General features: G+C 41.3%; 1 protein-coding gene across 1 annotated transcript in view; it reads right to left on the minus strand.

Moving 5' to 3' along the window:
• The window catches only part of LOC124143969 (sodium- and chloride-dependent glycine transporter 1-like), a 112,330-nt gene that overhangs the window by 87,552 nt on the left and 923 nt on the right, over positions 1–23,855 (minus strand). The gene's annotated exons all lie outside the window — the stretch shown is intronic.

Below are 23,855 nucleotides of genomic sequence, written 5' to 3' on the forward strand. Positions count from 1 at the left end.
GACGTCATGGTAACAATGGCGTCACAATGGTCTGCAAAGTATTGTGATGTCATTTCATTGCAGCGATATCTACAATGTAGATATTGCTTGATCTCACCCAAGCGATATCTACTGTGGGAGCCAGTTTGGGATGATTTAAGAATTGACTTTCCCAAGCTCCGACGTTCATGCAGTTCGGGCCTCACTCTATGAAGGTTCATACTCCAATGAACTCACACAAAGTGAAAGTCAATTCTTAAATTTTTTATCACAATTGCTTACCTCAAAGGATGTAGGCCAAGATCTATACACAGTTTTATTTAGTATGTGTGTCTTCTTGCTTACACTGACAGCCATACAACCAGCTACATCGCGGAATAAAATAGTTCCTCAAAAAGAGAGGTGACATGAGCGTATGGATGCACAACTTGCTCTTCAGAAACATCTTACGCAACACATGTATTGAAATAATATCACCATTAGATGAGAAAGGTCTGTTAAGAGCTACCTCAGTAAGTCAGTCACAAGGACAACGCGTCGTAATACATTTACATCAAGTGCAAGACGTCAAAATGGCCGACACGATAAACGTGACGGGAGAGATGTCGGGAGTCGCTAATGAACCCATGGCGGTTACATGTTTTAGTCATCATTGATCAATTGGCCGATCATTGAAAGGTGATTAAAGATGTGTCGAATAGACACTAAGGTAAACTCATAGATTACTGTAGACTGTCACTGTTAGCCAAGACACGGATCGAGTCGACACTACGGTAGTTTGGTTGTGTATTTCTTCGTTTTTGCCGCTAGAATGGGTCGTAGCGAGGATATTCGTTAACGATAATGCGTCAAACTCTCTGACGTTTTTCAATGTAAACTAAAACGCTGAGTTCAAGATTAAAGGGTCTAAATTATCACTCGGGTGAGATTTTCTATTTACCATATAGTTAGATATACGATTATATACAAGATCACTTTTGACAAAAAATATTCTTGAAATCCACGAGACCGCTGTTGGAAGCGACGCTGGTCAAGTAAAAAAAATGGTGCTTTGCGAACGAACAGTCTTGATTGAAGAGTTAGAAGAGAAATTAACAGTTTATAAGGAAACATTTCGAGAGAATAACAAACGGCAAGAAGCGATATCAACTCCATAAATGACCATCTGTCATTATTTTGCCTTGTCAATGTGGAACTAACGTAAAATGAAAGTCAAAGGTTTATGCACGTGCTAGACACTTATGATAAAGGGAGACAATTTGAGAGGAGGTAACTCTTGTATGACAATAGTTCCGTCAAAGTGTCATGTTCACTGCAATGAATTATCAGGTGTTATGTTCTCTGCAGTGAAAATATCAATTTTCTCAACTTCAGAAAAGTCAGTCTTCCACACTGAAGTATATAATAAACCAAGCATCGTTCTTCATTGTTCTTTGCGATTTATCTTATATTTGTACAACAGTTACCTCTATTTCGTGAGAGTTTTTTCATATGCTACAGTTTGTTGTTTTGTTCTTTTGGGGATTAGCTACATATTCTATCTATTTTAGCAATCATAACGGAAACGTTATCATTCAAGGCATTATCATTTGCAGAAGACCTCGGTCTGTTCAACTGCCCTCCTTCGTCGACTACACTATAAGTTTTAGTTATAAAGTCACGAACGTAGAAGAAGCAACAAATTGAATATGTTTAAAAGAAAGGGTGATGCTTCTTGAATTTATTGGGGGGCACGGGTGGCCCAGTCGTCTAAGGCGCCGCGATTCGCTGTGCAGAGTTGCGTCCCTTGGACACGCCAGAAACCTACGATTGTGGCTTCGAATCCGGGTTCGTCCCAATTATGTTTCTAGGTTTGTCAGCACCATACCCGTGGAATAATGTTAAAAGCGGCGTTAAACGCAACTCACTCACTCACTTGAATTTATTGACAATTAAATCCTTATATCATTGCTATATTGATCAATACTATTCTAGCAACTGTCTTGTACATCCTTTGCACTAAACATATATTTAAAGTCAATAATACCTTTGTAATTTAGAATAATACCAAGAATGTACATCTTTTGCCAACACCTGACGTCTGTACCACAAATATTTTTTGTCTACCAAAGATGTTTATCTTTCATGTAACCACCCTTGAAGTGAATAAAAAACTTTGAAAAAAAGGAAAAAGTCACAAACGTGATTTCTTTAAATATTAATGTCCTTACACATCACAATTAATGAAAAAACACAAAACAGTGTCGAATTTCCGTACCAGAATTGCCATGTGAAATATGTGAGGTGGGTGTTGGAAAATGCAAGATGTATGTTTCTGATGGTATACGGTCTCATATAAGATCAGTAACAACTAAGATTTATACTGACGGTACACGGGATCACATGGGATGAGTAGTTCTGCTCTTTGATTGGTCAATCTCACTTTGAGGCATAAAAAATCTGAAAAAATTTTCAAAGTGGCGTTAAATCCAACTCACTCACACTTTGACATGTGTCAGGTCATAACATGTCTCCATCACCCAATACTTGATGAAAGACTGATGAGGAGTGATGGTGACCGAGTTTCTGTTTGTTTGTTTGTTTAACGCCACACTCGCAATATTCCAGCTATATGACGGCGGTCTGTAAATAAACGAGTCTGGACCAGACAATCCAGTGATTAATGTGTTGAGCATCGATCCACGCAATTGGGATACGATAACATGCATCAACCAAGTCAGCGAGCCTGACCATCCGATCCCGTTAGTCGCCTCTTACGACAAGCATAGTCACCTTTTACGGCAAGCATGGGTTGCTGAAGACCTGGACCCACTTGCACAAAGCGATCTTAGCGCTAAGATGATCGTAACTCCCATACTTTAACATAGGCTTACAATAGTCTTAGCGCTAAGATCGTTTTGTGCAATTGGCCCCTGTTCTACCCCGGATCTTCACGGCAAGCATGGGTTGCTGAAGACCTGTTCTACCCTGGATCTCCACGGGCCTGGTGACCACGTGGCTGATTATCTCGCCTCGTACCCCAACGGCGGAGATCTCTGCTCATACTATCAACCACTGATTTTGCCTTCATCAGACTGGATTATTACAGGTCGACGGGATGTAGCTTGAATATTGCTGACTGCTGCAAATAACAGCAGTTACTTTAACCCTTTATATGGAACAAAATTTCCCAACCGATGCAAGATTGGACCACAACACATGTTTATTCAGTTTTCCACGGGAATGTACTGAGAATTGCAATAAAAGTATCTGGTCTAATGTACCATGTAAATCAAACCGTTTCCGGCAATGAGTCAACCACACAAGCCTGCTAGTCAATATTTAATATTAACTTTCACAAACGAATATTTTCCGATACAAATCGGCCACATGTGCACCGCGTGTTACAGATGACTGGAAATTCCCGTACATTTCGTACACCGCCTACGCTCCAACACGTCGGCAACAGCCTGGGTATTCAGTTACAATCATCCCTGGGTCCCGTTCCACAAAGCGATCTTAGCGCTACGACCACTGTAAGTCTATGTTAAAGTATGAGAATTACGATCGCCTTAGCGCTAAGATCGCTTTGTGTAACGAGGCTTAGATATATGCATTTGTACAATGTTTGTATTTGTTTGTTTCATGTTAAACGCCGCACTCAGCAATATTCCAGCTATATGGCGGCGGTCTGTAAATAATCGAGTCTGGACCAGACAATTCAGTGTTGTACACCATGAGCATCGATCCACGCAATTGGGATACGATGACGTGCATCAACCAAGTCAGCGAGCCTGACCACCCGATCCCGTTAGTCGCCTTTTACAAGCATAGTAGTAACCACCACCACCACAACAACAACAACAACAACAACAACAACAACATTTATAATTTCGTTATGCTTCAGTTCGTATTGAGAAATGGATTGACCGGTAATAAACAGTCAATGCCGCAATTTTTATTGCATCATCATGACCCCCCCCCCCCCCCCCCAAAAAAAAAAAAAAAAAAAAAAAAAAAAAAAAAAAATAATTAAATAAAAAAATCAAAAACAAAATATAAAAAAATCATGAACCCTTGTAAATGAAAAACGAGAGAACATTTCCAGACAGGAACGTTAACAGACAAGTATGTCAAAACGAGTACAAAAAGGTGAAAGTGATCTGTTTCCAGTTAGTGTGATACACAGAGATTCGTTATTAACACTTCGTCACGAGCCCATTCGGCTTGCACTTGATGATCTGTTAATGTGAACATGGTAACCTGTTATTAATTGTCCTGTTATCTCAACAGTGTGGATGGTAGTACAGATGGCCGCCACTTGTATACTTTCTAAAATAATGCCATACATAACTAGTGAATATACAGAGAATTGTACCGTTGTCGATTTTAATATCATATATTCCCACTCGTCGTTTAATTCCTAAATAAACCGCTATGCCACTGTCCTACTGTTAACAGATTCAGTGACAGATAGTTTAATGATGTCATTTGATTGTGGCGTCATGTAACAATGACGTCACAATGGTCATCATTGTGATGCAATTTCATTGTAGCGAGATCTGAACAAGCCAGTCTTGGATGATAAAAAGTACACGACAGGAACGAAACCGTTAAATATTTATTGAAGAATGTTTGCCGCGATTTTGCTTTTTAAGCCCAATGTGCTTCTTGTGATATTTGAGACTGGTTAATCTCAGGCGTTGACGTTTTATATTGACCTAGTCTTTGATTGGCATTTAGAAGCAACATAAAGCGCATGAAGACATGAAACTTTTATGGGCAACAACGTCTGTTTGTAACGTTCCCTGTTTGTAATGATCTTTATACGTAAACGCCATTACTAACATTCAAGAACGCTTCGTCTTCAATAGATTCCCAAACTTGCCGTAAAAGGCGACAATAATTGTAGTAAGAGGCGACTAACGGGATCGGGTGGTCAGACTCACTGACTTGGTTGATGCATGTCATCGTATCCCAATTGCGTGGATAGATACTCATGGTGTCAATCCCTGGATTGTCTGGTCCCGACTCGATTATTTACAGACCGCCGTCATATAGCTGGAATATTGCTGACTGCTGAGTGCGGCGTTAAACAACAAACAAACATTAGATTCATAAAAAAACTGTTCACTTAACTCCTCTCACATGTTCCTTCAGTTTACTTACAAACACTTTTGTTTCTAGGGTGCAAATAACATCAAAAATGGCCACACAGTCAGCTGTTGCTCACGAGAAAATACGCACAAGACATCTATTCGTCGGAACAACATTTCGCAACGTCGCAGTCGGCATATATTCCAACTATATCCGGACCAGGGCCCACTTGCACAAAGCGATCTTAGCGCTAAGATGATCGTAACTCCCATACTTTAACATAGGCTTACAATAGTCGTAGCGCTAGGATCGTTTTGTGCAAGTGGGCCAAGGCAAACACGTGACTGAAGACATGAGGTTATCGTCACAGGGACTCGATGCCATGCAATAAGCCTGACCGAGATAAGTCACCTTCGTCACCGAGATAAGTCACCCTTAGTCACCGAGACAGTATGACAACAACGTGGCATACAGAGGACTTATTCAGACCCGGAATACCACAGAGGCGTCAACAAAATCTGGAACTTTTAAGAACAACAACTATCCACTATTTTGAAATTTCCGCCGGCTTTGGCAACAGCGCAGAACTATTCCAATGGGGCAAAGGTCTTGTACAGTGTGGGGGCACGGGTGGCCCAGTCGTCTAAGGCGCCGCGATTCGCTGTGCAGAGTTGCGTCCCTTGGGCACGCCAGAAACCTATGATTGTGGGTTCGAATCCCGGTTCGCCCCGATTATGTTTCTAGGTTTGTCAGCACCATACCCGTGCTCGTGGGTTTCACCGAAGTGGTAAACGTCTGAGACCTGCATCACTTCGGGCTTTCCTCCCACATTAAGCTGACACGCCGTGATATAACTGGAATAATGTTAAAAGCGGCGTTAAACCCACCTTACCTCACCTTGTACATTGTCTACATGTGGTGAACCGAACACAGTCTTCAACGCCGTGAGCAGCGACTTTGTCCGATGGGACCCCGCTACCCTTTAACATAATTTACAATGTGCTCATAATATTAACCACTGGTTTTGTCTTGACCAGACTCGATCAGTTACAGGTCGTGGTGAATTAACTCAAATTAGGAGATACACCTACTGTTGTCTTTTTTAATTTGAGGTAGCCAAACTGTAGATTAGATACCTCTTATTTTAAATTGGAACCGGGCGCTTATGTTCTTGTGAGTAGTTGTTGTTTGAAAACGCATTAAAAAGGGTACTCTTTTTGAACGCGTAGTTATACATGGTAAAAAGGTCCGCTTTCTTAGAACATTCCTAAAGGGGTCACAGGCAGTGAAACACGTAACAACTACTACCTATGTTCAAGATCCATAACTTGTGTTAATGACTGGTTCGATGTAATAGGATACAGAATACATAGTTCTTTCAACAACAAGTGATCCAATAACCGTCCATAGATATATAAATAATTTCAATTCCACCTGTTTGCATTGCTTGGATTCAACTAAGTGATTTTATGGAAATCAACATGACATGTACAAATAGTGACACAAAAATATTGAATTAAATATGAGGATTTTATGCATTTTGGTGTTGTACTTATGCCCCAGCTGGTTTGAAATAACTCCCAACAGTGATGCATATTCAGCATGACAAATTGACCAACTTCCGTTATTCTTCACAGTCCATGGCTGCTCAACTAGTTGTTAAACGTTGGCCGTGTATTGAAATGGCTTGAAACCAGAGGACAGCCCCGATTTGTAATTATGTTCAACATTACCCTGATGGAAAAAAGCCTGCTGGCGCATGCATTGCTAACTGAACCACCCTGAAATATATCTGAATACCGCCGTGTTTTGCTGACGACAAGCCAGCCTTGCACGACATGGGAGACTGCTCGTGTTTGTGACATGGGAGGGAGACACCAGAATTGTCTTAGCACATTGTTGTGAACGGGGTGAATCTAACCTGGCTTTTAACGCGATGAGCAGCAACTTGTGGCCCCTGGCGACCTATGAGTCGGCGACTAGCCCCTGGCAGCCTATGATTTGGCGACTAGCCCCTGTCGACCTATGATTTGGCGACTAGTCCCTGGCAATCTATGAGTTGAGGACAAGCCCCTCGCAATCTATGAGTTGATGACAAGCCCCTGGCAATCTATGAGTTGGCGACTAGCCCCTGGCAATCTATGAGTTGGCGACTAGCCCCTGGCAATCTATGAGTTGGCGACTAGCCCCTGGCAATCTATGAGTTGGCGACTAGTCCCTGGCAATCTATGAGTTGGTGACTAGCCCCTGGCAATCTATGAGATGGCGACAAGCTAGTTTGGGTGATGCCTGTCGTCGTATCCCAATTGCGTGGATCGATGCTCATGATGCCAATCACTGGATTATCTGGTCCAGATTCGATTAGTTACCTACTGCCGTCATACAGCTGGAATATTGCTGACTGCAGCGTGAAACAAGAAACAAACATACCACCCACCCACAAATATCAAATGTTAATAGCTAAGAAACGTACACGTTATCGACGTCAATTTCGGTTTTACGACGATCTCGACGTTTTGATGTAGGTTCTTACACTGTGATCGAGCTGGTATGAGTACAAATTAGTGATGAGAGGTATATTTACATATAAGTCGCAGATTAACAACAACAAAACAACAACAACAACAACAACAACAACAACAACAGGTGATTGATAACAGATCGCAGACAGACAATTAGATGAAGCCAATCAAACAGTGATTAACACTATTCACAAAGATACAGTCACATATTTTAGACAGAATACGGTACACCATAGTAATATTTACTTATCGAACCACGAAGTCCAGGGTCAGTGTACATATGTATTAATTACATAACCATTTACAATGCAAATACTTCAACACTGTTGATCGCAGATGTGCAGCAGCAATGACGTCAACACCACCGTCATCGCAAACGTCAACACCGACGTCGTGTGCGTGATTTCGGGAAAGGTTTTGAGGTCAGTCGGATTATCTAAAACGGGTTTCTGACATCGGTGACGTCAGCAAAGGGAAGATAGCTGTGTCAACCATGTACTGGTCACGTGACTAGACAATACGTGTCACATGAGTCAGGATGGCGTTCTTGTGAATCCACATATTGACTCCCGCTCACCCTTGTCCGCCCATCTACCAGCTGGTTCGCAGCAGCTGTTTGTTTAGGAGTCTGGGGGTGAGGGGGTGTAGGTCGTGGGCAGGAAATATAATTAATTGTGATAGAAAAGTAATTGAAGCAGATAATGTCACGTGTTGTCTAGTCACGGAGAGACTAGACAGTTTGTGTCAGACACTGGTAGATGTACGTGTGTTAAAATTTCCCACGCATGTTTAGGACGATGCCAGTATTTGCGATATGCAGTCTTTGCACGTATGGCACGTGCTTAATATAGATGCCTGGTAGTCCCGTGCACGGTCCACTTGCACGTGACTGCTCCCGTCAGGACGTCTAATGTACATATATTAAATATTTTGATCAACATAATATGAATCTCCGTCAAACATTTTGTAAATCAGTTGTAAATCAGTCGTGCCGCGTCTAACCCATGACCCCTGCACCAGTTTGGACTGTCCTACTCATGCATATTCATTAGGGTGACCACGCAGGTCACTACGCAAACCGTATTTCAACGACGTCGGATGAACAACGTCTGATGCTGCCTATTTCACAGTGGACATTTCTGAAGATGTCTTGCTGATCAAATATCACTGGATCATATATGGTTTGATCTCATACGTTTCTATTTCCACACTTGATCGGGGCGGTCGGGTAGCCTAGTGGTTAAACCGTTCGCTCGTCACGCCGAAGACCCGGGTTCGATTCTCCACATGGGTACAATGTGTGAAGCCCATTTCTGGTGTCCCCCGCCATGATATTGCTGGAATATTGCTAAAAGCGGCGTAAAACCATACTGACTCACTCATTCATTTAAACGTTCAGATTTTGTGTATTATAATTTTATTATATTCCATTGTTAACGTTTGTGTTTACATTAAAGCTGGCGCCTCGCCTAATTTATCTGCAAACCTAATATGACACATATTTATCACCTAATAGCATAACTAATAATATCACGACGTGCCACCCAGATGTTGGAGGAAAGCTCACAGTGGTACGTTTTAAGAGATTAAGACCCGGGTTTGATTCCCGACATGGGTACAATGTGTGAAGCCCATTTCTGGCGTCGTGATATTGCTGAAATATTGCTGAAAGCGGCGTAAAACCATAACCACCCATCCACTCACTAACCCACGCTTGATCGTCAGACCTTCAGTCAACCACACCATGATACACACTGAAACCATTACCTACACCTACGCCTACATGTATGCGGGGCATAGGGCCCACCTGTGCAGAGTTGCGCCCCTTAGGCGTGTCATAAACCTATCATCGTTTGTTCGAATCCCGGTTCGCGTTGATTATGTTTGTCAGCACCATACCCGTGCTCGTGGGTTTCAGCAAAGGGATAAATGCCTAAGACCAGACCAGTGAAGATCCTGGATAGAATTGGTCTTCAGCAGCCGATGCTTGTTGGCAGAGGATCGGGCGGTCGGGCTGGCCCAGGGCGCTCTCAAAATTTGAAATAGGGGGCTCTTATTGGAATAAAAAAAAATTTGAGAAAAAACAAACAGAGTTGAAAGATTGTAAATTTCGTGGTTTATGCTCACAGCCTGAAATGATACAAAATAAAAGTCTGTGTGTATTATACACGACAGATATATTTATCCAGAATTTAATTGCCCATAATTAAGGGTGCATATAACACATGAGTGCGTATTATACACGAATAATAAGTCTTGTGTACATTGATCAATCGGGAGGGTTGCTAATTGGGATTGTTCACTAGCCAATATATTAGCAAAAATCGCCGTGGGCGCTTATTAGAGCGGGACGCTTATTACGTCGAATACGGTATGTCATCGTATCCCAAATGCGTGGACTAATGCTCATGAAATCAATCACTGGATTATCTGGTCAAGATTCGATTATTTACAGACCGCCTTCGTATTGCTGTAATATTGTTGAGTGCGGCGTTAAACAACAAATAAGAAAGAAAGAAACAAACAATCTAAGATCTGCATCACTTTGGGAGGACACGCCATGATGTAACAGGGATGCAGCCGACGGTGCACCGAGATGCACCAGTTATCTTCCGCAGCAGCAGGGGTCAGTGAATGTAGAGACAGCCGCGCCAGACACGTGACATAACTCAGAACAGTTGGCCTGCATCTACATGACCTACATATATATATATATATATATATATATATATATATATATATATATATATATATATAGAGAGAGAGAGAGAGAGAGAGAGAGAGAGAGAGAGAGAGAGAGAGTGAGAGAGAGCCATATATATATATATTAATGTATGCTTTACGACCTGAAGGTAACTATGCTTGAGTTCATTAAACATATAACGCCAAAGACATAGAACAACCAGTCTCGATTATCCCCAGAAACAGATTCCACGGGGCGTAAAAGACAAAGAATGAAGCTAGTATAAGTTGATATAAGACCATCTACCGTACCTTTGAAGTGGTGAATAACATAGTGCCGATATAAAACCATACTGTCGACACAAGACCACAATGCCGATATAAGAAAATAATTTGTTTGTTTGTTATTAACTCAGCAATATTCCAGCTATATGACGACAGTCTGTAAAATATCAAGTCTGGACCATATAATCCAGTGATTGATGTCATGAGCATCGATCCACGCATTTGGGATACAATGACATGCATAATCCAAGTCAGCGAACCTGACCACCCGATCCCGTTAGTCGCCTCTTACAACAAGCATAGTCACCTTTTACAGCAAGCATGGGTTGCTGAAGACCTATTCTACCCCGGGTCCTAGTCGACGTAAGACCGTAGTGCCATTATTTAAGAAATAAACGACGAGTGGGAGTTGTTTATTGTCCCGCAGCCCCTCATGGTTTTATTCTCCCTGTAGTTTTTTATTGTACGATAAACAACGAACACAAGTTGTATATTTCTTATATGAGATATCAACATAATGTACATTTACTCTTTAAGGATGTTAATAAAATGTGCACGCTTTGAAAATATTTACCGGTAATTATATAATGATGACTCCCTGAATACAATCTCGGTAATGTCGGACAACTCTAACGTGTCTAAAAAATAACGACCAATTTACAACGTCATCAAGTGTATGTTCGAATCTAAAGATATGACGTCATTATAGAACAATGTCTTATCGTGAAATAAACCACGCTTGGATCTTCATTGTCCTTTGCGAATTTTCGAGTATGTATCTTATAAAGGATCATAATGTCGATTATAAGACCATAAGACCACAGAGCTGCTATATGACCATAATGCTGATATTAGACCATAGCGCCGATATAGAACCACATAGTGCCGCAACAAGATAACAGAGCTGCTATAAGACCATAGTGCCATTAAGATCAAATAATGGACCATGATGTCACCTCGCTTCAAGTGGTATATCGAGGTAAATGTATATCGGTATATCGAGGTTTTACCGTCGTTTCCCAGCCTATTTCTCATGTAAGTAATACGTCCTGGATTAGACGTCATAAACACAAAAGCCTGCACCAAAAACACCCACAACTCAACAATATTGTTTAGCATAAGCTTCGATAGGGTTCCACGGTTTCAAGCAGTGGACCCATGTGTTTGTATCTATCATAACATGTTGTGAGATAGTAAAAGGGGTTTGCGTTATTGTGACAGGGAAGGCTCAACTATGTCAGCTCAGCGATGCACTGGACCCGTCAAAACACTCTGCATCAATCCACCTCGTGCTCAGACCAGCAAAATTCCGTGTTGCGATGACAACCCTACGGAAGCCTTTTAGAGCCATTTGTTTTTTTCTTGAATTGTCAAGATTCTAGCTTCAAATTTCAAGATACTAAGTTGAAATGTCAAGATACTTAGTTGAAATTTCAAGATAACAACTTTCTTGAAATTTTAAGAAAAAAAAACTCCCCAAAAACTAATGGCCCTAAAAGGCTTCCGTACAACCCAGAGACGGTGGGCCGTTATTTCGTCACAGCTTCCGGGCTTAAAGAGCAAACTTGCCTGTTAAGGGTTGAATTAAGATTGTTTTCATTCCCTTAAACGCTGAAAGTAGTAAACAAGTGCAATCACTGACGCAAATCGTTCTGCGTATCTCGGTCGCGTGGCTTTGTTTCTCCTCTGCATCGTATGGTATATCCCCCTTCATGACATGGTATATGTTCTCTGGCGCATATTAATGATATATCTCTTGTGTATATCATGGTACATCTCCTGTTTATCGTGGTATATCTTCCTTCATGACATGGTACACCATGGTGTATATCAATTATATACCTCTAGATCTCTTGTATATATCATGGTATCATCTCCCTGTTAACCTGATGTATATTATATCTATTCCATGGAGTATATTAATGACGTATCTCTTCTTTATATCATGGTATATCTCCTGTTTACTTTGGTCTATCTTCCTGCATAATATGATATATGTTCTCTGTATCATAGTGTATATTAATGATATATCTCTTCTGTATATCATGGTATATCTCCTGTTTATCATGGTATATCTTCCTGCATAATATGATATATGTTCTCTGTGTCATGGTGTATATTAATGATATATCTCTTCTGTATATCATGGTATATCTTCCTGCATAAAACGATGTATGTTCTCTGTATCATGGTGTATATTAATGATATATCTCTTCTGTATATCATGGTATATCTCCTGTTTATCTTGGTATATCTTCCTGCATAATATGATATATGTTCTCTGTATCATGGTGTATATTAATGATATATCTCTTCTGTATATCATGGTATATCTCCTGTTTATCTTGGTATATCTTCCTGCATAATGTGATATATGTTCTCTGTATCACGGTGTATATTAATGATATATCTCTTCTGTATATCATGGTATATCTCCCGTTTATCGTGGTATATCTTGCTGCATAATGTGATATATGTTCTCTGTATCACGGTGTATATTAATGATATATCTCTTCTGTATATCATGGTATATCTCCCGTTTATCGTGGTATATCTTCCTGCATAATGTGATATATGTTCTCTGCATCATGGTGTATATTAATGATATATCTCTTCTGTATATCATGGTAAATCTCCTGTTTATCTTGGTATATCTTCCTGCATATTATGATATATGTTCTCTGTATCATGGTGTATATTAATGATATATCTCTTCTGTATATCATGGTATATCTCCTGTTTATCTTGGTATATCTTCCTGCATAATATGATATATGTTCTCTGCATATTGGTGTATATTAATGATATATCTCTTCTGTGTATCATGGCAGTGTTGAAGTATTTGTTGTTTCGACATGGATTTGGCTATGTATGGGAATCATAAACAGTAAGTACTAAAGAATCCTTTATCGGGGAACTAATGACAAGATTAAGATGTTCGTTTGAACAGGGTTGGGACGCCCTTTTTTTCAACAATTCTAAAACTAGAAATTATACTTTCTTTAAGCTACTTTTGGAACGGAATTATACCTTAAACATGTAACAATTACAAACTTATGCGTGGCCATGGCACAATTTCGTTGCAGTTCACATGGCCTCAAAATAGAAACTGGCAGGTATTTCAATATTCGCAGAGATAAAAGGTTGTACACTCTTTGTAATGAAGGTTAAGTCGAAGATGAATACCATTTTTTGATGGTTTGTGTTCGGTATTAAACACTGCATGAGAAGTACATGCCTACAACATTTATATCGTATCCTACACGTAACAAAGACAATATGCTTTGGGCATCAACGGATACAAACGAGTGAGTGAGAGTGAGAGAGTTGGGTTTAACGCCGCTTTTAACAGTATTCCAGTTATATCACGGCGTGTCAGCTTAATGTGGGAGGAAAGCCCGAAGTGATGCAGGTCTCAGACGTTTACCCACGAGCACGGGTATGGTGCTGACAAACCTAGAAACATAATCGGGGCGAACCGGGATTCGAACCCACAATCAAAGGTTTCTGGCGTGCCCAAGGGACGCAACTCTGCACAGCGAATCGCGGCGCCTTAGACGACTGGGCCACCCGTGCCCCCGGATACAAATGAAATGCATCACCTGGCTGTGTATGTGTATGCAAATTGCATCAGAAAGATCCCTGTTGCTGATAATATATATTGTTACATATATTATATGTTGACTGACCACGTGTATGAACATGGGCCGGATGCCTACATTCTTCGTGAATAAAGATCATTACTGTTATATCATGGTATCATCTTCCTCCATAAAATGATATATATTTTATCTATATCATGGTGTTTATTAATGTCTCCCTTCTGTATATCATGGTATATCACCCCTGAATGATATAGTCTATTTCTATCTTACTGCAACCGTTAGTTAATATCATCGTGTGTATTATCTATATATCTCATTTGTATATCATGGTATATCTTCCTGAGTAACATGGTATATATTCCCTGTATATCATGGCGGATATTGATGATATATCTCTTCTGTATATCTGATATATCTCCTCTGTTTTGTACGGTATACTATCCTGGTATGTATTCTTTGTATATCATAGTAAATATTCACTGTATATAATGTTGGTTCTCCTCTGCATTTCAAGGTATTCGTAATTTATAAATTATTTTTTCAATTTTATTTTCGAATCGTTCCTTCACTTTAAAACATATTGTGTATCTTTTTAATAAGAAAACTTTGTCAACTAATATCTTATTAAGAAAAACGTGAAACGATACACGAACTGGTATTGAAAATAGTGGATACAAACATTATTTTGCAAACTTCTTCGTGAAACACATTTGACACATATCTCCATATTATTTTATTTTTTACGCCATCCTCAGCAACATTCCAGTGAAATGATAACATAACATTCGAATCTGACCAGACAAACAAGTGATTGATATTATGAGTAACGATCCATTTAGTCGTCGTTCGCATTCAACCAAGTCACCTATTTTGACCACCCGTTCCATTAAGTGGCCTCTTACGACAAGCATAGTCTGAGGAGGACCAATGGGGACACTTTCATTTAATACAGCAAAGAAAAACACTAACAATTCTGCGACTTAAATAATCACAAGGTCTCTGGAAGCTATATGTTTTGCAGTTAGTCTGAGATGCCTTCGTAAAACATAATTTAGTAAACAAAAATAAATAAATAATTTGCTATACTTTTGGATGAACTAAATATATTGTGTGATTGGATGGGACTTCTACCGTAAGGTGGAATCTGTCTGACCGAGCTAGTGTGGAGCCGAAGTTTTAATGTGATTTTAACAGCGGTTCTGATTAGAATACGCGAGAACAAAAAAAAACATTTTAAATTCGGGACCGGAAATATAATCCAGATACGGATTAGCCCGAAGTTGAAAGATTTAACTGTATTCCGTTTGCCCAGCAACAGACCTGCAAGCTAAAACTAGTTAATAAAATAGGAACGCTAAAGTAATGGTGTTATTGTAACGCCATTTATCAACATAGCACCACATACAGCCGTGCACGGTAGCTGTGTAATATGTCAGCTTTATCATTGAATGGTATGTTCCGAAGAAACTCTCTACCTTGGGAGATTGCTGTGAATGCCAGCACTGCTCGAACTTTTATCAGACTTGCATAGACTAGCCAACAGGTGGCAAACAGGTGAGGATATAGCGTCATGGATAGAAAGGTGTGTCCGTCTGATTTGCAATCCTTGGCGTTGATTGGTTAAAAGTAGGTCGCCACGTGAACTCCCTTTATGTTTAGAGCTTTTTCGATCAGTGGCATTTACAATAACCACGAGGCAGGTGATTCGGCACACATCGTCTCATTCCGCCGACTTGACTAACATCGCGTCGTCTCTGATTGGCACAGCACGTTACAAATCACCCCCACAAAGTGTGTTTTCTAGGCATCGGGATGAAAAAGAAAGGGAAATGTGAGTTATTTGGTACATCCTGGTGACGCTCCTTGATTGTCATAATCTGGGACCCCGACCATGGCGCACAAAGAACAGGCTCCAGAACCACCGCAAAACTCCTGCGCGGATACCCTCTTTATAAACTGGAGTTCCCCCCCGTAATAAATCGTCACACTCTACGACTACAGGAACAGTCTGTTTGGAATGGCTTCTGGTGCAAACTTAAATACCTTCACGATGTTACGGGCGATGCTCACGGCTGCACACACTTTAATGTCTGATAACATAAACAGTGTTGTATTATACAACACATACATTAGTGCATATCAGACAACACCGTCACCGACACCGACACCGACACCAACGTATATGATAAAGGGATCACATGTATTAATGCATACCAGACACAGGTGCCAATGGATGAAATAAGACATCACATACATTATTTACCGATCAGACGACACAGGTACCGATGAATATGATAAAGAGGGTATTAATGCATCAAAGACGACAGACACCAACGTACCAACATAATATACCGATCAGACAACAAATACAATGACAACGTGCGGTTGCATCAACCCCGCACTCATCAATATACAGCTGTATGACGACGGTCTGTAAATAATCGAGTCTGGTCCAGAAAATCCAGTTATTGACATCATGAGCATCGATCGACGCAACTGGGATACGATGACATGTATCAACCAAGTCAGCCAGCCTGACCACCCCATCCCGTTAGTCGCCCCTTACGACAAGTATAGTCGCCTTTTAAGGCAAGCATGGGTTGCAAAAGACCTATTCTAACCCGGATGTTCACGGGTCGCGTCGTAAACAGAGGGCTGGTTTGACAGCACTTGGGATTAACCCACCTATGTCCTGTAAGTATTCGTTTTATTATCCCAATAACGCGTGGTCAGAATTATTTTTGAAATATGGCTCAATAAAACTTCACGTGTTCAGAATGGAAGTATTAGGGATTGTTCCAAACTGGCTTTTAAATGGGCAATGATGTTATATATTCTTCACCTGTATGGATATACTCATCTTCGTGAGGCAAGGAAGTAACTGACAATGAAAGTCCAGTTTCCACCCTTGCCGAACAAGGCTGGAATTTCTGAGTTATATTTTGGCTTGACTAACGAGTCTATGCATAGTCCAATCAAAATCGCGTAAGAAAATCGACATCCTGTTCGTAAACAACAGGGCGACTGCCGTGCAGATTTCGATCGATTGCAGGATTGGGAAAGCATGTGTGCCGTCAACTGGACCCGGCAGATACTTTCCAAACCTTTTCATGTTTTCACATTCGTGACCAACTCGTGTTATTCCGGGACAAACCGAATAGCGACTCGTGCCCCTCTCATGGTCATTTTTGCGACCGGGTTCCGTCTTAGCGTAAACGGGCAAAGCTAAAACAATTGTCAACTCGTTGCGTAATGGTTAACATATATTTCCCCATGTATTATATATATTTCAGATGCAATTTAAATCACATCGGGACATGCGGAATAATACAGTATGATTTGAACACATGTAACTGTGTCTTGGGTACAGTTTTAGATGCAAGACGTATGTAAAATCAAAAATTATTTCTGAGGGATTCTTTGACAAAGAACTTGAAATCATGCTCGAATTCTGATTGGTTTGTCGTATTTTCGCACATAACAGTCTAACAGTCGAGTCTTCTTGCAGGTTACGGAAAGGGACGAGTGGTGACGAATGATGTTTTCAATCAACGAGTGCTGTGCTACAACCCACATGCACGTGGTTTCTGTGAGGCAGGGAATGTGAAACGTTTTTTCGGTTAACTTAATGAGGTCGTCTTGACTGAGCGCCTCGATTTTGTTTGAAGCAAATTCAAGTGATATGAGAGGTGGAATCTGATAGTTTTAGGCGGGACATGACTCGCAATAGCCACCAAACTCCAGCCGAGTTCAACAAGGGTGGACCGTCATAGTCAGTTACCTCCCTTGCCTCGGGACGATGGGATATACTGTGAAACTTCACTATCCTTTTCGGTTAAATCCGGTTTAACGAAGGCCCGGATTAACGAATCTACGTGAATAAATATTATTGTGTGTGTGTGTGTGTCTGTGTGTGTGTGTGCGCGCGCGTGCGCGTGTGTTTACGTGCGCGCACGTCTGTATGTGTATGTCTGTATATGTGTGTGAGTGCGTGCGTGCGTGCGTGCGCGCGTGCGTGTGTGCGTGTGTGATTCTGTATGTATGTTCTGTATAATATCACTGTGTGGTACCCGTTAAAACATTCCTGACCACAAATGACGGATGTCAGTCTGAGGCCTATTATCTTTTAACTCCAGCAATGCACTACAGAGAGGACGTTTTTTTCCAGATACATATTTCAAACCTTTACAGGCAAGGTGATAGGATATTTATTTCTTTTTGATTGTTGTTTAACTCCGCGCTCGGCAATATTCAAGCGATATGATGGCGGTCTGTAAATAATCTATGGCCTCTGATTTTAGATGGTCATTTTAACCTTATGAAGATTGTACATCCGGTGGATTGTATGTTAACGTTGTAAATGGAAAACTACGTGATATACAGTTCGTGTCTGTCCAAAGCACAGATGTCGCGAAGCGTTGGAAAACAGGGTAGTGCCTGCTGCACTTCTCAATATAAACACGAAGTGTAAGTCGCCAGAATACCCCGCCACTTCAATATACCACTACAAAGAAGTCATTTCATGGCTTGTCAGGTACGTATAAACATCACATGTGTATCGCAACATCTGTCACCACGCCGGGACTGAAGTGTGGCGAGTTATGGGTTATTGAACTCTGGAGTTAGTAATGTTATGTTGACAACATCAACACCCGTAGATAGATAGATAGATAGATAGATAGATAGATAGAATAGATAGACACACAGACAGATAGAGATAGTTAGATACATACATAAAACAGATAGATAGATACATATAGCTAGATAGATAAAAAAAAACCCCAGATAGATCGGTTGGTTGATTTGTTGTTTAACGCCACACTCAGCAATATTCAAGCAATATGACGGCGGTCTGTATATAATCGAGTCTGGACCAGACAATCCAGTGATTGACATCATGAGCATCGATCCACGCAATTTGGATCGATGACATGCATCAACCAAGTCAGCGAGCCTGACCATCTGATCCCGTTAGTCGCCTCTTACGACAAGCATAGTCGCCTTTTACGGCAAGCATGGGTTGCTGAAGATCTATTCTACCCCGGAGATAGATAGATACATACATACATAAAACAGATATATAGAAAGAGATACAGATAGAGAGAGCGATAGATAGACAGACAGATAGATACAAAACCCGGGAAATTTGTCAATGATATTTTAACACATTAAACCTCTTCATTTTGCACCTCTTGGTCCTCTAATTTTGCTTTTATGGCCAAAATATCCGTTTTGCGTTTCTTTTTTTGAAGAGTATAGATGATATGCAGTTCGTGTCTGGCCAAAGAACAGATTCTCGAAGTGTTGGAAAACAGGGTATGGCATACCACATTTGTCAGATAGATAGATAGATAGATAGAGAGATAGAGAGATAGATAGATAGATAGATAGATAGATAGATTAAATCCCCATTATATTTTTTTCTGTCAGCTACTTTTCTTGAAGATGAACATATCTGAAACTTAGGTCACTTCTATTTCACATGATTTATGTCCATGTTCTCAGTCAACAATCTTGAACAATGTTAACCTACATTTAAAATCAGGTTAATGTGTTTCAAAGCAGCACCCACAAAACTATATATCCTGAATAAACTTTACCCCAACACATGACCTTGGACAACTGACCTTGTTGGCGAAGAAAGATGTTTTCAGTCAAAACATCCAATTACTTGGAAAAAACCATTCTATCTGTATTAAAACGTTCTGGTTGCCTTACGTCATTTCTGTAAGCCAGGTAATGTCTTGACATAAATCTAAATTGATTAGCTCCATTTTCAATAAATGATCAAAAATCGCCGCTGGAGTCGTATTACTATAACGTTTCTAAGAAGGAGAGACGCTACACATCTGCGTGCAAAACGCCATCAAACTCTCTGATAATAAGGCGAAAACAGTTTGCCCTTACGGCTGCACCCGTAACAAATGCAGCCTCGGGTGGAAACGATTTGAATAAATGTTAGGAGGAATAAGTGCAAAGTTTCAGCCCCTTCTTGTCTGTTTTTTCCAGAGAAATCAAATTGAAGAAAAAATAACATTTAATTTGCATCTTCTTGAATTCGGGAGTGAGTGAGTTAGTTGGGTTTAACGCCGCTTTGAATTGTATTCCAGTCCCCACTGACCTCATCGTACAGGATTCAGTCCCACCGCTGATCTCATCGTACAAGATTCAGTCCCCACTGATCTCATCGTACAGGATTTATTCCCACCACTGATCTCATCGTACAAGATTCAGTCCCCACTGATCTCATCGTACAAGATTCAGTCCCCACTGATCTCATCGTACAGGATTCAGTCCCCACTGATCTCATCGTACAGGATTCAGTCCCACCACTGACCTCATCGTACAGGATTTAGTCCCCACTGACCTCATCGTACAGGATTCAGCCCCCACTGACCTCATCGTACAGGATTCAGTCCCCACTGATCTCATCGTACAGGATTTAGTCCCACCACTGACCTCATCGTACAGGATTCAGTCCCCACTGATCTCATCGTACAGGACTTAGTCCCACCACTGCCCTCATCGTACAGGATTTAGTTCCACCACTGACCTCATCGTACAGGATTTAGTCCCACCACTGACCTCATCGTACAGGATTTAGTCCCACCACTGATCTCATCGTACAGGATTCAGTCCCACCGCTGATCTCATCGTACAGGATTCAGTCCCCACTGACCTCATCGTACAGGATTTAGTCCCACCGCTGATCTCATCGTACAGGATTCAGCCCCCACTGACCTCATCGTACAGGATTTAGTCCCACCGCTGATCTCATCGTACAGGATTCAGCCCCCACTGACCTCATCGTACAGGATTTAGTCCCACCACTGATCTCATCGTACAGGATTCAGTCCCCACTGCCCTCATCGTACAGGATTTAGTCCCACCACTGATCTCATCGTACATGATATAGTCCCACCACTGATCTCATCGTACAGGATTCAGTCCCCACTGCCCTCATCGTACAGGATTTAGTCCCAACACTGATCTCATCGTACAGGATTTAGTCCCACCACTGACCTCATCGTACAGGATTTAGTCCCCACTGACCTCATCGTACAGGATTCAGCCCCCACTGACCTCATCGTACAGGATTCAGTCCCACCACTGATCTCATCGTACAGGATTTAATCCCAACACTGATCTCATCGTACAGGATTCAGTCCCACCACTGACCTCATCGTACAGGATTTAGTCCCCACTGATCTCATCGTACAAGATTCAGTCCCCACTGATCTCATCGTACAGGATTCAGTCCCCACTGATCTCATCGTACAGGATTCAGTCCCCACTGATCTCATCGTTTAGGATTCAGTCCCACCACTGATCTCATCGTACAGGATTCAGTCCCCACTGATCTCATCGTACAGGATTCAGTCCCCACTGATCTCATCGTACAGGATTCAGTCCCCACTGATCTCATCGTACAGGATTTAGTCCCACCGCTGATCTCATCGTACAGGATTCAGTCCCCAGTGACCTCATCGTACAGGATTTATTCCCACCACTGATCTCATCGTACAGGATTCAGTCCCCACTGACCTAATCGTACAGGATTTAGTCCCACCACTGACCTCATCGTACATGGTTTCAGTTTATGAAATAGCGTCGTACATGAATCAGTTTCCGCAGTGACGTCAAAGTGTTCGAGGATCCACCAGAAACAATGCCCTGCAACATTTGACAGCATTGAGCTTTTCTTAAAGCGTCATTCGCATGAACATGACTTCACGTGCGTCCTGACAGAAAATAGAGCCTCGTGACTCATCAACTCCCGCTTCATTCCCTTGATACATCGTTGATGACGATGTGACTTGATGGCCCTCGTGGATTCTTTGTCGGCACTGTTATACAATATCGTACGAGGTCGATATTGCTTTTTCGGGTCCATAAACCCATTGTCCTCATATAAAGTATATAATTGTTTTATTATATAATATAGAGACAACAGTTCAAACAATGGATACATCCGACTAGTTTAGGTTTGGAGAACACCAATTAGTCCCATTCTATTTATAGTAACTCCAGTCAACAGTGTAAATTGTTATACATCACTTGAGTCGGTGTGGGTGTATGTCGAGAGACACGTGGAAATCTGTGTATTTTATGATAAGGCCCAATATCGTACTCCGTTTGTCTCGAAGTACGGAAAACTCTACATGATTTCCATGGTACTCTGGAGATCAAGTTAAGGATTCACTATCTACCAGGCATCAGCAAGCGTGAAAGCGCCAGACTTTCTGTCGCCGTTTGCAACATTACGTGATTAGACACGAGAAACACGGATTTGCCCAAAAACTTGCAACCGTGTTGGGAAATGGAACCAAGGTATTTTTATGATGAGCCAACGCTTTAACCAGTTAACCTGGTATTCCCCGTCCAGCCAACGCTTTAACCAGTTAACCTGGTATTCCCCGTCCAGCCAACGCTTTAACCAGTTAACCCGGTATCCCCCGTCCAGGCAACACTTTAACCAGTTAACCCGGTATCCCCCGTCCAGGCAACACTTTAACCAGTTAACCTGGTATCCCCCGTCCAGGCAACACTTTAACCAGTTAACCCGGTATCCCCCGTCCAGGCAACACTTTAACCAGTTAACCCGGTATCCCCCGTCCAGGCAACACTTTAACCAGTTAACCTGGTATCCCCCGTCGAGGCAACACTTTAACCAGTTAACCCAGTATCCCCCGTCCAGCCAACACTTTAACCAGTTAACCTGGTATCCCCCGTCCAGCCAACACTTTAACCAGTTAACCCGGTATCCCCCGTCGAGGCAACACTTTAACCAGTTAACCCAGTATCCCCCGTCCAGCCAACGCTTTAACCAGTTAACCCGGTATCCCCCGTCCAGCCAACGCTTTAACCAGTTAACCTGGTATCCCCCGTCGAGCCAACACTTTCACCAGTTAACCTGGTATCCCCCGTCCAGTCAACGCTTTAACCAGTTACCCTGGTATCCCCCGTCCAGTCAACGCTTTTACCAGTTACCCTGGTACCCCCTGTCCAGCCAACGATTTAACAAAGGTAACAAAGGTAGCATATAAGTAAATAAGTGTTTGCCGATGGGTATAATATTCTCATCAATGAGCAGTCATTTATTTGAAGAACGCCAGATTAACCCTTATTTTGAGCTCCCAAATACTCTTATTTGTTTTCTAAAAAACCCAACTACGAATAATTATTTCCTGTGCAAATGTTGAAACATCTAGCTTTTCACCGTGGTTACATTCAAACACAACCTTCTGTGATGACGTTTTATAAATTGTATCGGTTTGAATGTACTGGTCCGCTGGTTGTGGAGACAATTATTTACAAACACGGTACTTGCTCCGACAGCTGTTGCGGGTCGTGGTCGTTTGAGTAGCTGATATATATACAAGCATGTTGAATTAAACCAGCACAGCAAACGCTGGCCACATATGAAACATGATTGGCATACGAATGCAAGTTCCAATAGATCTGTACTTTTACAAAGGTTCTTGACATGATTTATTCAATTTTAAGGTTGATCATGGACTTGAACGGGTTTAGTAAAGACCCACCGAGTGAACGTACGCAAAATATTTTTCTTAAAAATCTGGAAAGAGCTGACTTAAAACCAAGGACAGTAAATGACACTGAATTCAATTTGAGCATAAATATGATGAATTCAAGATGAGAGCGATTATTCAATGCATAGTAGGAGTTTAAACAAAAATCTGTC

This window comes from Haliotis rufescens, unplaced genomic scaffold, assembly GCF_023055435.1.
Source record: "Haliotis rufescens isolate VD_foot unplaced genomic scaffold, xgHalRufe1.0.p SCAF_6, whole genome shotgun sequence".
Classification (NCBI taxonomy): domain Eukaryota; kingdom Metazoa; phylum Mollusca; class Gastropoda; order Lepetellida; family Haliotidae; genus Haliotis; species Haliotis rufescens.